At 43.8% G+C, this 16595-nt stretch overlaps 1 pseudogene across 1 annotated transcript in view; it reads left to right on the top strand.

Annotated features, from left to right (window-relative positions):
- The window catches only part of LOC147437408 (poly(ADP-ribose) glycohydrolase 1-like), a 105824-nt pseudogene that overhangs the window by 38713 nt on the left and 50516 nt on the right, over positions 1-16595 (top strand). Inside the window, exon 2 of the transcript XR_015184857.1 lies at positions 451-630. The product of XR_015184857.1 is annotated as a poly(ADP-ribose) glycohydrolase 1-like (transcript). The remainder of the gene's footprint in view (positions 1-450; positions 631-16595) is intronic.

Raw genomic sequence — 16595 nt, forward strand, 5'->3', positions numbered from 1 at the left:
TTTGACTTCTAAAGCCAAAGCTACTTAATAAGATGTTTTTGGTTCAAATTTTTAAACTTTTAAAACGTCCAATTGAACTGAAGGGCCAAGGTGGCTGATTACTTGTTTTCTCTGCCCACTTAGGGCTACATTGCTGCCAACTAGTTTTGCTTTAATTCGCCTTACCACTCCATTTTTTGTTACAACGAAATGCCACTCCTTTGTGTGTGATTAATAGAGGGGTCAAATGTTTGTTGATCATATTAGCTTTTTATTTACACTCTTTTTTAGGGAATATTTAGAAGGAATTATGGTTATTTTTTGTGATTTTGTGTTCTACGCCCATGTTTAAACTGAACTGGTGCACTACTTGTTGCAATTCTTTTACACTGTTGGATGTGCTATTATTTGTGGATGACTAGTTTAGAGCTAACTTATCTGATTTAAGCAGGTTTTTGGCTTCTTGTGCAGTTTCCCACATGTGAAACTTCTCGAGACTTTTTCAGAGATGTGCTGCCCTTTATTGCTGATCTTGCCTTTCGTCTTCCACTTCTCTTGAATGATCACTTCAAGCATTCAAAAGGCTACCTTGTACCGGTTCATTTACGCTTGCTTAAGCCACAAGAGCCAGGTCTTGTGTACATGCACCAAGTAAGAAGCAATTCTGTATTTCATCCTACTTGTGCGCCCACAGATACACAAAGTCAGTCTGCATGCAAATGAGTGTGCACGTGCGCACGCGAATGCACACGCACACCACACGCACACGCACACACACTACACACAAACACTCATGTGTGCATTCGCACGCACACAGATACACAAAGCCAGTCTGCATGCAAATGAGTGTGCACGTGCGCACGCGAATGCACACGCACACCACACGCACACGCACACACACTACACACAAACACTCATGTGTGCACACATGCACGCACACACACTACACACAAACACTCATGTGTGCACACACACACGCACACACAAACACGAACACATGAAAAAGGCTAGAGCGTTGGTTTCATTTGCAAAAAAGGCAAGACCAACAGGAGGACTTGTGTAAAGCAATTGCAAAGCACTTGGAAAAGTAAAGCCTTCCTTGTGGCATTCATTATGCATGGGCTCCTTCCATAGGATGAGCCATGGAAGGAATTTCTACTCTTATCACATTCATGCAGCACTTAGCTGGTAGGCCTTGGATCTAACGATATGATGGGATGCACAGATGGTCACAAATGTCATCAAAACACACAAATCTTTTACTGAACTCTCTCGAACATGTGACTTGGGGTCATATCGCTATTGGATGGGTGTAGATCTTGGAGACTAGTTGCAGTTTTGTAGTGAGCTAGATAGTGCATAGATGGGTTGATTGAATCGCATGCTTTGGGAGTTTGGGGGGGGAGGCATTGGAGTTTGTAGGATATAGGTGAGATGATCTTGGAGGAGTGACACATTCTTTGTGAGATGAGTCTCCAGCTTGAATGAGCATTTCCAAGCTCTTGGAGCTACTTGTTGCAGTCATGAATTGCACAGATGGTGGGGGTCACTTCTTCTTCTTCGTCTTGGGAGATGGCCAACTTCTTGCAGCACTTAACAATTTAGATTAGTTTTCAACTTGAATTATTCAACTTTGAAAGTTGGTAGTGAGAAAAGATAACAATTTTTTGTTTAAAGAAATAATGTGCAAGTTTCAAATAATATTTTGAACCACCAAGTGAGTCCATCTTCCAAGACTTGCAAGTTCAGCATGAACAAACTCTAAAATACAAGAGGCACGAAAGTGACTTTTGTGCATAGAGAGCAAACATGATGAGGCCTGTGAAGCTTGGGCAAGCCAATAACTATATCCTTGGCAACAAGATGCTGCAAAGTAGCAATGGGAACATGACCAAAGCGGGAGTGCCAAAGAATACTCCCATCCTTTGTGATAAGGGCTTTGGATTTGGAGAACAACTTGTGTGACTCTTGCAGCTACAAACTAGAGGAGAAAGTCTATATACTAGAGGCAAGGTAGAATCATCACCAACATGCAACGATGAAGGGATAGTTTGATAGCTCTCGTTGTTGTGGGAAGTGCGTGATATGTGAGCGGATGCCCCTCTTTGTATTGATGTATGCGCGTGTTCGTGTGTGTGTGTGTGGGAGCATATATTGTAACCTAATTTTACGCCCTCTGTTGACTCTGTTAATGGGGTACTATGCATGTGGGGCTGATGGTTGTATTGTCTTGTGGATGACTACCACGACTCCATATTTTTCACTTTCCTCTAATGGTGAATTTGGGTTTATCCTAGATGCATCTAGGTATATTTTTTAGTCATATAGCAGACATGCAGACTTCACATTATGAAATTTTGGTCCATGTTATGACCAACTGATATTGTGATAATTCTTTCTATATTTTGTGGTACATATGCCCTATTAACCACCTTTTTTTGTACTAATTTTCCTATTTAATGCTTTTTTTTTTGTGCTAGGCTTCATTATGGTTGACTCCGCCCTAGATCTTGAGTTATGATAGAAACTCAGTATGTAGATCTATGTATGGATGTATGCTCGAATGTGTCTGCGTGCACGCCCACACACATGTGTGGGTATGGGAGCATATATTGGTACCTAGTTCTATACCGGGTACCCACTATTCGGCATTGACGATGCTAGTGGGGATGTAGTAGTACTTAGTCAATACTATGCATGATGGAATTGATGGTTGGATTGTCGTGTGGATGACGACCATGAGTCTATATTGTCTTGTGGATGCCTACCATGAGTCTATAGCTACCATGTTCCTTTAAATGGTGAATCTGGGCTTATCTTGGATTTGTCTAGTTATATATTTTTAGTTGTTTTTTTTTCCCAAGAGAAAATATTCCATTAAAATAAACATCTCAAGGGCATAGCCTCAAGATAAAAGGTACAAAAGCTGATCGCTACAGAGGTGTGATCCCCAGAATGTCCATAAATATATAATGAATGACCAAGACTATTTCTTGTTTCTAATTCTCTTGGATTCCTAATATATACATTCTTATGTGATCCAAGAGGGGGAAAATTGTGTTCAAATTGTGCGACACACACAACAAGAGGAACATCATTGCTATTAAAACTACATAAGGTACAATAGAATTTTTGGGTGCAATTGATATCTTTGCCATAGAATGCCTAGTTACCATAACGGTTTTTGAAGATGCCAATGGTATCTCTGCCAAAGAAGATGAAGCCCGTAGAGGTGGAACGTGCGGTGGATCTTTACACCTATAAACTTGTCTGATTGGAGGCATCATTGTCTGCCTCTGCTGCCTTCTTCTCCTCTTCTTTGCTTCTCTCCTCCTGCTGTCTCTGCCTCTGATCACCTAGGACCGAATGATATCCCGTTTGTAGACACTGTCCGCTGTCTCTACTTTGGACGCTTTATCCTCTTCGTGCATCCAACTACCATATGTCCTGCTTTGCCACAACCAAAACAATGTCTTGGTTACCCAATTAAAAAGCTCTCTGCTGTCATCTCCTTCATGTACAGTAGGGAGAGATGAATCGAGGAGGATTCTTCACAAGAGGGGTGAAGAATCAAGTTGACAGTGGGGGTGTATACACCACTGGACGACGCACCACCCTCACCCAACACCACACCCAGGATGCTGCCAATCTGTGCTATATGCAGATGAATCTCTGGCAACAATCCTAGAAGAATGATTCTTTTTTAAGGAAGGATCCAATCTCTTCTGCAGCACACATGGGTTGCGGAGAATCTAACAGAGACAACACCCCTAAGAATGTTGGTCGGTGGGGAGATAAAGAAAACTTGAAACCCAACATGGGAAATGAAGAAACCAACGGAGATTACGGAGTACAAACGTCAACTGCAGTTTGACACGTATGTGAAACGATTGATCAAGTACTCCAAAGATCCGAAATATGCGAATCACGTGAAGAATTCCCCGATTGATGAGATTCACTTGAGATGGCGCGAGGCTGTCGATTCTCCTCTCAAGATGGTAAGGAAGCTGAAGGAAAAACCGAGTGCAGAAAATGAGGAACTGTACTCGTAGACAAAGCTATTGAAAAGAAGATGAACCAGCTAAGAAAACACTTAAAGCGCTCTTGTAAGAAGAGGAAATCAATGGATTTCCCTGGTTATTTGGGCCGGGAGTCGACTTTTGAGGTGGTAAGCAGATCCAAGAAGCGTGTTCGTTTCGAGGATGACCCAGATTTTTCTTCGTTTATAGAGAGTTTACACTATCCGTTGTCGTCTAGTTTTAGAGGATAAGAAAAGGCTGGAGAAGTGGAGAAAAAGCCAGAAAAGTAGATTTTTGAAAAGGTCAAGAAGGCATGGGAGGCCATTTAGCAGTTCAGAGGAGGAGAGCTCGTCCTCTTCTGGCAGTGAGAAAAAGAACAAAAAGACCAAGGAGTTCAAGGATGGGGGTCAAGCAGTGAGGTTTGACACGTTTTCAGGCTACCAAGACACCCATCGAGCCCTTGAATTCATTGACGTCGCCTTCTCAGGAGGTGAGTTCTCAGGACACTCCAAGGTGCGAAGGGTGGTATGCAGAGACATGGTGGTCTACTGTGTTGTTATGCACAGAAGCACCTAAGAAGTGGGTAAAACTCAAGATAATTTTCACTTTTTCCTGGATAACAGAAGAATATGAAGAAGATGTCATCACAGCTCGACATCATTTGAGAAGGACTAAGAAAGATACATTGGATGACTACTGCCGAGGTTTTGGGATACCTATTTGCTAGTGTCCTCATTTTGGAGGGTCACTTTGAGGGACCAGGTTGAGCAGTTTTGCTGCGGTATGCATGCTGGCTCATTGACTTATCCAATGGACAAGTGAGTGTCTACCTCAATAGGGCAAGAGTCTTCTAGTGAAGAGAAAGAACTAAGGGAGCCGGATGAACGTTCATCAGAGGACTCCTGAGAAGTAAGGAAATTAGATGATAGTGCATCGGAGGGTTTTGATGAACGAAGGGAACCGGATGAAAGTTCGTCAGAGGATTCCGGAGAAGAAAGAGAATCAGATGATAGTGCATCCAAGGGTTCTGACGAAGCAAGGGGATCAACTGATGGTTCATTGGAGAGTTCTAACGTGTTAGTGGACAGGGAAGGCTAGTGGGGCTACAGAATTGTCTTCTTCGACTACAGATACAGGTACAGGTACATAGAGCGACTTGTAGCTTCCTCTGTGTTTCTCGGCCTCGATTTCGTCTTCGGCTACGGCATCGGCATCGACTCACAGGCTACAGGTTTCAGTGCTTGCGATATTCTGGTTCCAGTGGAAGCTGTTTTTTATACGTACATGCATATGTTGGCACTTTTGACAGTGTTTGAGCTCTTTTGAGAGCAGTTTGACTCCCCACAAGGATATTTCTTTGCATGCACATGCTTTTGGCGCCTGTTTGAGCTATGACTTGTACGTCTTTGTGGATACTGCCATTGTACGCTTTTGTAAAGCCATCTTTTGGCTAGTACGGCAGTCCTGGTCATTTTTGAGACTTGGTCCGGATGATAGCCATTTTCGAAACTTAGCTATATGTTTTGCTGCATAACTTACATTGTTGAGGGTCGATAGCGTGAGGTTTTCATTGAGCTGGGGTATTCTCAAATGTGGAGATACCTTCGGTGATACAGGTAACTGAAGCATCCCTTACGAGGCTTCGCCATAGGACATGTATAGAGTGGTATAGGTGCTTTTGACGTTGAGTTTGCGGTCTATGGTCAGTTTGACAGTTTTTGCGCTTCAGTTGGTCTCTATACAGTGTGCTTTTGAGAGGCATTGCCCTCTTTAATGCTTTGTGAGTGACATACTTTGTCATTTTGGCTCGTATTTTGGTTGATATAGTCCCAAATACAATGGAGACTCTGTCGAAATTTTTCTAGAATCTTTTGGTAGTCACGAGCAAAGATTTATGACAAATAAGTTTGTTGGCACTAATTTTCAGCTTTGGAAGAATCAAATGCATGATGTGCTTGTCCAAAAGAAGCAAAAGTTGCCTATTGCCTATGCGGCTAGAACTGAAGATATGCACATGACTCAGTTTCAGTGGGAGGAGCTTGATGAGCTATGCAGGTCTACGATTAGACTGCACCTTGGTGAGTCGGTGTACTTTTCAGTGTTAGAATGCGAGACTGCTCATGCTTTATGGCAGAAATTATACGACACTTATGAAAAGGATACGGCTAGCAATAATTTTTTCATGATGTGAAAACTTTTCAACCTTCGTATGAAGGAGTCAGCTAGCGTTGCCAGCCATATCAATAATTTTGATTCTCTTTTTGCCCAGATTCGTGCACAGCGCATGACCATTGACGATGAGATGAAAGCAATCTTTTTGCTTTGTTCGTTGCCATCCTCTTGGGATATCTTTTGCACAGATGTTAGTAACTCTGCTCCTAATGGTATGCTATAGTACGATGATGTTACTAGTGCACTTTTGTCAAAGGAGATGCATCGAAAGACCATGATTAACTCACATTATGGCGAAGCTTATTATGTGCAAATGGATGATAAGCAACGTAAGGGCCGTTCTTCGTAACGTGGGCAATGCTTTCCTGTCTTTTGGCAACGGAACAAGTTCCCAGGTTTTGTTCTTTGCAATACTGGACAACTCCCTCTTCATAGCATGTTCCCATTGAACCTTAACATTGGCTAGCATAGCCTTTTTGTAACAAGAAGGCTCATCACTATCTATCAGCAAAACAAAATCCACGCCTGACGACATTTATGACACTTTGTGCCTCTTTTCAGTGGTGGAAGTACACCTCGTATGTAGTAAACCAATGTCTATGAGGTGTGACATACAACGAAGCACCTGAATCAAGAATCCATATTAACAAGGAGTTCAACTGGCATAGAACTCTGCAAAGATAGAGTTTCCTGTGCATCATAAAAGATATCATTATTTTCAGTCAACATATTAATGTCTTGCGCATCACTGACATCCTGAACTATGTTCAGTTCTTCAATCTTAACCGAACTCTTTGGTTTCTCCTGTTTATCATCATGAAGTTTTCCTTTATCTTTGCCCTTCTCTTTGTCACGCTTCCAAGCATAACAATCCTTCTTTATGTGACCAAACTTATCACAATAATGGCATTGAACATATCAACGACCAAGAGACTTTGATCTATTCTTTGATGCATCTCTATTGTCCAAGCAAGAAGAAGCTTGACAGTTACAAAGCTCGTTTAGTGGCCAAAGGTTTCAAGCAAGAATATGGTGTCGATTTCCAAGAAATCTTTTCTCCAGTGGTGGTCAAAATGACCACACTAAGAATGTTGCTTGCTTTGGTTGTGTCACGTGACACATCCAACCCTATGTGTCCGTGGACAAGCTACATCACGACAAGGGTTCAGTTAGTCCAGTCAGTTTAGATTTAGAAGTTTTCTGGCACTTTTGTGAGTCTGTTCGCAGACCGTGCATGCTAGGCACTTAGTGTAGATGCATATCCTCTGGTTGCACACAGCATAATCATAAGCATTCTCATCAGAATCCATCAGAATCCTTCAGGGGAATTTTCCAGTGCATTTTGCCTATTTTCCCTATTTTTGACATTTTTCACTTATTATTTTTAAGTGACTTTTGTTGGAAAGTAGGTAGGGCAAATTGAGTAAGTTTGTATATAAGCAAACCTAGACTAGCACCAACTGGTAGAAGAGGCAGCAGGAGCTCTATCGCTCAACAGGCAACTTCTCAGCAAGAACCCTTGGTGGCGATTTCCCTCCAAGTAGAAGATCCCCTAGCCTAGCGTTTTTCATCAACCTCAGCCCTTGGCTTTTTCATCAAGGCTCCACAGCAAGGACAGTCCCAGACCTAGCGTTTTTGATCCAAGCCAGCATCGCCAAGCATCTGCAGCCCTAGCGTTTTTCCTTCAAGCAAAGATCGCCACAGATTTCAGCCCTTGGCGATTCTCAGCAGGTCATTTTCAGCAAGTTTCCATAGCCAGTTCAGCCCCACAACTGTTAGCAGATTTTCAGCCATAAAGACCAGCAAAGGCAGCGTTTTCTCTTGCATTTTCAGCCGCAGCAGAATTCAGCCTATCAGCGTTTTTGACAGTAGATAAGAGTAGCCGAATTCAGCCTTTAGATCGGTCTCGCCATCCCCGTTGTCGTCATCGATCTAGCCTAGACTTGCATCAGTCACATGCATTCAGTTTGTACCCGTTTGTGCAATCAATAGTAGACCACTCTCGTCGACGAGAGTGGGGCCTTCGGAGGAGGGTTTTACAACATCTCTTGTGTCGTATTCTCTTCTCTCTCTATCTCTCAGTCTCATACACTTTCACGCACAGTGTCCATTCACTTTGTTTGTGATCATTGCACTCTCGCATTAAGAACGGAAGGCTCTCCCTTCTATAAGAACAAAAGGAACCTTGATCACGGTTCGGAGCACTCATCTTGAGCAAAGTTTAACATTCATTCCGCTGCACCTAACAGGTTGCCACTGAAGATATGGAGCTTGATCAAATGGATGTCATTACAGCTTTCTTACATTGTGATCTCGAGGAAGAGATTTATATGTAGCAACCTGAAGGGTCTGTGCTAGAGGGCAAGGAACATTTGGTTTGTAAGCTTTTGAAAAGTCTCTATGGCTTGAAGCAATCATCCAGACAATGGTATCAAAAGTTTGATGCATTTATGCGTTTCCTAAGCTATAAGCGCAGTAATGAGGATCCATGTCTTTACGTGAAAAGAAAACCCAATGGACAACTTATTATGCTTATTCTTTATGTAGATGACATGCTTATTGTTGGTCATTCCAAGGACATTGCTGACTTGAAAACCAAGCTGAAAAGTCAATTTAACATGAAAGATTTTGGTGAAGCCAATCATATTTCGGGTATATGCATTACTTGTGACCGTAAGAAGAGGTTGTTGTACCTTTCTCAAAAAGAGTATGTGCACAAGGTTCTCGATCGTTTCAACATTCAGAAGGGCAACGCTTTGAGTACTCTATTGCTTGCATATTTTAAACTTAGCAAGAACGATTGTCCCAAATCTACTGAGGAAAAAGCAGCGATGGCTAAGGTTCCTTATGCTTCAGCTTGTGGTAGTCTCATGTATGCCATGGTGACTACAAGACTTGACATTGCACATGCAGTGGGAGTTGTCAGCAAATTTATGTTTAACCCTGGTAAAAAGCATTGGGATGTTGTAAGTCATTTCTCAGATACTTGAGTGGCACTGCAGATAGACAATTATGCTATGGTCTTGGAGAGTCATCCATTCAGGGATTTGTAGACAGTGATTATGCAGGTTATTTTGACAGTCGTAAATCAACAACAGGTTAGATTTACACATTTGTTGGTTCTGCTATTTCTTGGAGATCTGTTCTTCAAGACTGTATATCCATTTCTACCACAGAGTCATGCAAAGAAGCTATTTGGCTTGCTCGCGTAGTGAAAGATCTTGGATTGGAGCAGTGTACACCAGTTCTTCATTGTGACAGTCAAAGTGCTATTGCCTTGGCTAACAATCCAATGTTTCATTTCAGAACGATGCACATTGATGTGCGTTAACACTTCAATCGTGAATGCATGGCAAACAAGAGCCTTGATTTAGTGAAGTTTCCTACGTCAGAGAACACAGCGGATGCACTCACTAAAAGTCTCTCCAACCATTAGTTTCAGCACTGTCGTGAGTTGATGAGCATTGGGTGAAGCGTGGTTCTCTTCCATTCTTATGGTCTCCCACATTGGCCATCAAGTGAGAGATTGTTAGGTTTAATGGCCATGTGGCCGACCGCCCATCACTAACTGCTACTAACCCTAAGTGTACAGCTACACACTTGTGTGAGCCACTAACACAAAGTAGAGTGTGTATTGTGTCTAAGTGCATAAAATAGAGAAGAACGAAAGGGGGCACACAGTGTGTGTTGGCTCTTCCCCTCCAACCTGTGTGTGTGGCTATGGTGGTGTGTGTGTGTGCGCATATTCATCTTCCTCTTCTTGTGTGCTCCCGATTCCTCTCCTTCACACAGTGGCTTTTCGGCAGCTTGTGCAACTTGTGGTCATGCTTTGGAGAGTCAGCGACACTGTCTGTGGGACTGCCCCATTGCACAAAAGGTTTGGCTTCGGGTTCTTCGAATGATGCCAGCTCTCTCCATAGCTCGTAGCATGGGCCACTCTTACGGGCCCTGTGCTCCAATTTGAGTTAGCTTCCACCAACAGGATGATCATGGTAAAGGGGGGTTGACTTGCACTTCAGCTTGCCACACAGCTTACCCCCCAGGAGTGGTGCAGCGAGAGAGAGGTGTGTTGGGAGCTCATTTATGGCCTGACACTATGGTTCATTTGGCGGGCCCGATGCTTCCGTATCTTCGAGGCTCGCCCTGTTCCACTGGTAGAGACTGTTCGTGATTTTTGGTTTGAGCTGACCCACTCTCTCAGGGCCAGTTTGAGAGACTCTAGGGTAGTTCCGACCGCATGTGGGAGCGCAGAGAGGCTTTCGTGCGGCTCTATTGCCAGGGCCCTTCTTCACCTTAGTCAAGGGTGCACCCAGATGGCACTACCGTCCACCTGTGTGGTTCTTTCCTCCTCCCATCTCGTGATTTAGCCCCCATTGTACTTATTGTGTTTTTTCATTTGGAGAGTCTCCTCTTGCTGTTGATATAGACCTCTCTAGTAGAGGTGATTGTAGCCCTATGGGTAGTTTTATAATTTATTAACTAATGGAAGGATTTTTTTCTTGGGGGAAAAAAGAACGCTGACATGAGATAAAAGAGGCTATGGAGGAATAAAATGAGGCAAAAAGACGGTGATGCATCAAATGCGATCCAGGAAGCTAGGAGAGGCTAGAGCACTAGGGCAAGGAGGGTAGGTGATGACAGATCAGGCACGTAAGAGCCAGAAAATGTGAATGGGTCTGACACTAGCAGTTGTAACCGCGTTAGTCTGTTAATATAAAAAGAATTATCCCAAGGGGTGCCTGTTGAGGGGCCAATCTCTCTGAATGGGGAACTCCGCCCAGTATGACTATTTGTTCTCTTTCAGTTCAGTTTGCTGTTTTTCTGTCGGTTTTGGTATTATTGCACGGTTTTACCGCCTTCTGAGGTGACTCGCCCGTTTTTAGTGTTTTAAGGACATTCAATGTAGGCCATGTGTCCAAATTCTTGGAAGTAAAACATGCACTAGCAAATACACCCCATTTCAAATCAATCCACTATGGCAGGACAAGGGTAATTTGTGTATCCCATAAGATACAAAACTGGTCACACACACACACACACTTTTTTTTTGTAAATCTGCTTTGATTAATTACCAGTGGGAAACCTCAAAGCGAGGATGTCTCCAGCGTCAAGAGTGATGTCTCCAGTGTCATAGGCAAAGTGCAGCACTTGACTAAGAGATAATTTGAAATAGGGAAAGGGATCAACAGAAGTGCCTTGGAACATTAAGGAGTTCCTATGGTGTCAGTGTCACGTGACACATCCAACCCTATGTGTCCGTGGACAAGCTACAACATGACCAGCAGTTCAGTCAAGCCAGTCTAGAATAGGAAGTGATTTGGCACTTTTGTGAGTTTGTTCGCAGACCGTGCATGTCCAGACACTTAGATTAGATGCATATCCTCTGGTTGCACACAACATGATCATCAGATTTCCATTAGAACCCATCAGGAGAATTTTTACAGTGCATAGACCTATTTTTCCCTATTTTTGACATTTTTCACTTATTATTTTTTAGTGACTTTTGTTGGGAACTAGGTAAGGAAAATTTCATAAGCTTGTATATATAGAAACCTAGCGCTAGCACTTTCTGGCAGAAGAGGCAGTAGGAGCACACGCTCAACAGACAACTTCTCAGCAGAACCCCCAAGAGGCCTAGCGTTTTCGCATCGCAGCAGAAGGCTGGCGTTTTTGGACTAGATCAGCCATCGTTTTTGCATTGGCAACAACTTGGCGACAACAAGAAGCAAAAGACTCCTAGCGTTAGCAGATTTGCACAGCAACAGCAGATCAGCCCTAGCTTTAGCAGATTTCCACCGCAAGTCAGATTTTCAGCCCTAGCGTTTTTGCATCTGCCAAGCATTTCAGCGTTTTGCAGATCTACCACGACGGAACCAACACAAGCACCAGCGTTTTCAGTTTTCAGCACTTAGACATCGCAAAACAAGTCCTGTACCTCGCAGATCTGACCTTTCCGTAGCAGATCCGCGGCACGGTCAGATCTCGCGAAGTTTGCAGATTCAGCCCAGAAAACGCAGATTTCAGCATCTGCGTTTTCAGCGCGTCGTCGTCATACCGTGGTCATCGACATCGTCACCGACATAGAGTCAGAATTCAGCAGATAAAGATTTGCAGATTTCAGCCCTTAGCATTTTCAGATTTCAGCCCGTCTCGTCGTCGTCCTCATCGTCGTCGACATCGTCGGCAAGTCCAAGCATTTGTTAGGGAATAAAGGCCTAAGTGCCTTGTACTTATTAACTTATAAGTTAAAAGACTTATAAGTGAGGGGGCCCAAGTGTGAATGGCCCCCTAGTCACTTATATACTCAAAGGTCAAGCCCAAATAAAACATTGTGACCTCTCCCAGTTTTTTGACGAGCGTTCTCTCTCTCTCTCTCATGTTCTTCTCTGCGTGTGCTTCTTCTGCGCCACTCTCCTCTTCTCCTTCACTCTCATTGCATAGGACAGCAAGTGGGCTCTCTCTCCTGCTCCCCCACACATGGTATCAGAGCTTTAGGGTTTCCAAGAGAGCCATCTTCGCAACACAGATCAGAATTCTGTTCTTGCTCGTTGCGGGAAGGATATTCAACCGTTTTCGATCAACTCTGTCGCGAAGGGATCCTCTCACCGTGTAGAATCGACCTCCGGTGACAGTTTTCCCAAAATTAGGGTTTCAAAAACTGGCGAACAGCAACCTATTTCTGCTGAAATTGACCAATTTCGGGGTCAATTTGATGCAATTTCATTAGGGCAAGTCTCACAGGTCAATCTTACAGGTGTTTCCACCAACCCTTTTAATCCCTCTCACGGCTCCTTTTAATCCCTCTCAGAATGGAGTTGCAGAGAGGTTGAACCGGACTATCCAAGAGAAAGTTCGGAGTATGCTGTCACATGCTGCATTACCTCATGGTTTTTGGGCAGAAGCTGTGCAAACAGCTATTCACTTGATTAATCGCTCACCTAGCAAGGCTTTGGGTGGAAAGGTGCCTGAGGAGGTGTGGTCTGGCAAGCCACCCTCATATGCACATTTAAGAGTGTTTGGTTGTGAGGCCTATGTTCACATCCGGAGTGAACTGCGCACCAAACTAGAACCAAAGTCTCATAAATGCATTTTCCTAGGATATGGTGAGGATGGTGAAATGGGGTATAGATTATGGGATCCCGCATTACGGAAAATCATACGCAGCAATGATGTCATCTTCAATGAGAATTGCATGCACAAACAGCCCACAAAGGTCGAGGAAGTGCGCCGGGTTGTTTTTCGTGAAGATGTTACATATGGACAGCCAAGAAGGCCCAATGTTCAGTAGCCTTTACATGCTGAAAATGGTGCTGAAAATCAGCCATTAGCTGCTGAAAATCAGCCCCAACAAGTTGCCATTGATGCACCACAGGTAGGGGAACAGGTTGATGCTCCTAGACAGGCTGAAAATCCACCTGTTATGGATCATTGGGTGCGTAGGTCTACTCGGGTGACAAGGCCCCCCGATAGATATGAACCGTTTTTGGACTATGTCATGCTTACTGATTGTGGTGAGCCGTCTTGCTATAAAGAGGCTATGCAACGGGAAGACAGTAAGAAATGGTTCAAAGCAATGGTTTCGGAAATGCAGTCTTTGGAGAAAAACCATACATGGGACTTGGTTGATTTGCCTAAAGGGCATAAGGCTCTGCCATGTAAATGGGTTTACAAGACCAAGGTCACATCTGATGCTTCTTCTAAGTACAAGGCACGTTTGGTTGCTAAAGGGTACAAGCAAAAGCATGGTGTTGATTTTGATGAGATTTTTTCTCCTGTTGTAAAGCTTGCCACATTACGTCTTGTTTTAGGCCTGGTTGCTTCTGAAGATATGGAGTTAAAGCAAATGGATGTCAAAACAGCGTTTTTGCATGGCGATTTGCTTGAGATGATCTATATGATGCAGCCAGAAGGTTTTGTGTCAAAGGGGCAAGAGAAGAAAGTATGTAGACTCTTGAAGAGCTTGTATGGTTTGAAACAGTCTCCCCGTGCATGGTATCACAAGTTTGATACATTCATGAGGTCTCAAGGATACAAAAGAAGTAATTCTGATCACTGTTTGTATATCAAAACGGCAAGTGATGGATCTCTTCTATTGCTGATTTTGTATGTTGATGACATGCTTATTGCGGGTAAAAATGTCACGGAGTTGGATGCATTACAGCAAAGCTTAAAGAATCGCTTTGACATGAAGGATCTTGGTGATGCTAATCATATTTTGGGCATGCGTATCTCTCGAGATAGACCTAACAGGCGTCTGTATCTATCTCAACGAGATTATGTTACTAAGGTGCTACATCGTTTTCATATGGACGGGGGAAAGGCACTTGGTACTCCGCTGCCTCCATATGTAAAACTGACTGCACATGACTGCCCAAACACAGATGATATGCGGGCTGAAATGGCCAAGATTCCTTATGCATCAGCCGTTGGCAGTTTGATGTATGCTATGGTTGCTACACGTCCGGACATTGCATTTGCGGTGGGAGTGGTAAGCAGGTACATGAGCAATCCTGGCAAAAAGCATTGGGAAGCAGTGAAGTGTATCTTGAGATACTTGAAAGGTACTAAAGACTTGTGCATTTGTTTTGGGAAGAGTGAGACATCTGTGCATGGCTTTACAGATGCAGATTTTGCTGGACATCCAGATTGCAGGAAGTCTACCTCTGGATATGTGTTTACATTCACAGGAGGTGCAGTTTCTTGGATTTCTAGACTGCAAAAATGTGTTGCTTTGTCTACCACTGAGGCTGAGTATGTGGCTGCCACTGAGGCATGCAAAGAAGCTTTGTGGCTCATGCGTTTGGTAGAAGAGCTTGGCATTAAGTCACCGGTTCCTGTGCTACACTGTGATAGTCAGAGTGCTATTATGCTTGCAAGGAATCCTGTTTTTCATGCCAAGACAAAGCACATAGAGGTGAAGTATCATTTTATCAGAAGTGTGCTTGATGACAAGAGCATTACACTTGTCAAGGTGCACACAGATGACAACCCTGCAGATCTTTTGACCAAGAGTCTTCCAGCAGAGCGGTTTGCATATTGCCGACAGATGATGGGTGTTGGATGAGTAAGTGCATGATCAGCTGATGTATAATAGTTAGTTGATTCTTTGATCTCCCAAGGTACATTGCCTTTAGGTGGAGGTTGCTAGGGAATAAAGGCCTAAGTGCCTTGTACTTATTAACTTATAAGTTAAAAGACTTATAAGTGAGGGGGCCCAAGTGTGAATGGCCCCCTAGTCACTTACTCATATACTCAAAGGTCAAGCCCAAATAAAACATTGTGACCTCTCCCAGTTTTTTGACGAGCGTTCTCTCTCTCTCTCTCTCATGTTCTTCTCTGCGTGTGCTTCTTCTGCGCCACTCTCCTCTTCTCCTTCACTCTCATTGCATAGGACAGCAAGTGGGCTCTCTCTCCTGCTCCCCCACAGCATTCTAGAGATTTGTGCAATCATAAGTAGATCGCTCTCGCCATAGAGAGTGGGGCCTTCGGAGGAGGGTTTTACATCTCCGGTGTCGTATTCTCTTCTCTATCTCTCAGTCTCATGCACCTTCACGCACAGTGTCCATTCACTTTGTTTGTGTCCATTGCACTCTCTCATTAAAGAACGGAAGGCTCTCCCTTCCCTAAGAACAAGGAACCTTGAGCACAGTGGAGCACTCATCTTGAGCAAAGTTCAACATTCACTTCCGCTGCACCTTACATTGGTATCAGAGCTTTGGCAGTGTTCTGTATCACTCAAGGAAAGAACCACAAGAACCACATAATTTTTTTTGCTTGTTGAGGTCGCACGAACCCAAGTTCACTTGGACGTGTCGATTCCTAATCGTGTTTTTGAAGAGTGACAAGATACCCAAGAAAGAAGGGCTTGTCCAGCCTCCCCTTGTGCCTCTTTTCACTCATTGAGAGCGGACCGTGTACTTAGCGGCTGGCCAATCGACGTGAGGTGGGAAAAAGCAATCTTGGTGTGAGCACAAGGTCGCCAAGGGGTGCGGCCGCAGAAAAGAGCAGAACTCGGGTGAAGAGAAGATCCTTCTCTAACACAGATTGCAAGCGAAAGAAGAACCGCAAGAACCTCAAGACCCTCAAGAACCTCAAGAACATCAAGACCCTCAAGAACCCCAAGAACCAAGACCCCCAAGACCCCAAGTTCCTCGTGAACTTAAGAACCCAAGACCACAAGAACCCACAAGAACCCACGACTTCAGTGGATGGTCATCACTCGAAGCGGAATGGATACTTCGCTTGGAGGTGATGAGCATGAGAGAGGCGAAGAAGAATTTTCTCCACCAGGAGGTTTTTCTGACCCTCCCTTCCCCATCTACGACAAGGATTGCACTAAATCCTATGGAGGAGTTGAAGCTGTTGTTTATGGAAAGAAAGTTAGAACGCGAAGAAAGAAAAGCAGAAAGAAAGGCCTACGAAGAA

The sequence above is a fragment of the Adiantum capillus-veneris genome, chromosome 17, assembly GCF_014529385.1.
Source record: "Adiantum capillus-veneris isolate H3 chromosome 17, ASM1452938v2, whole genome shotgun sequence".
Taxonomy (NCBI): domain Eukaryota; kingdom Viridiplantae; phylum Streptophyta; class Polypodiopsida; order Polypodiales; family Pteridaceae; genus Adiantum; species Adiantum capillus-veneris.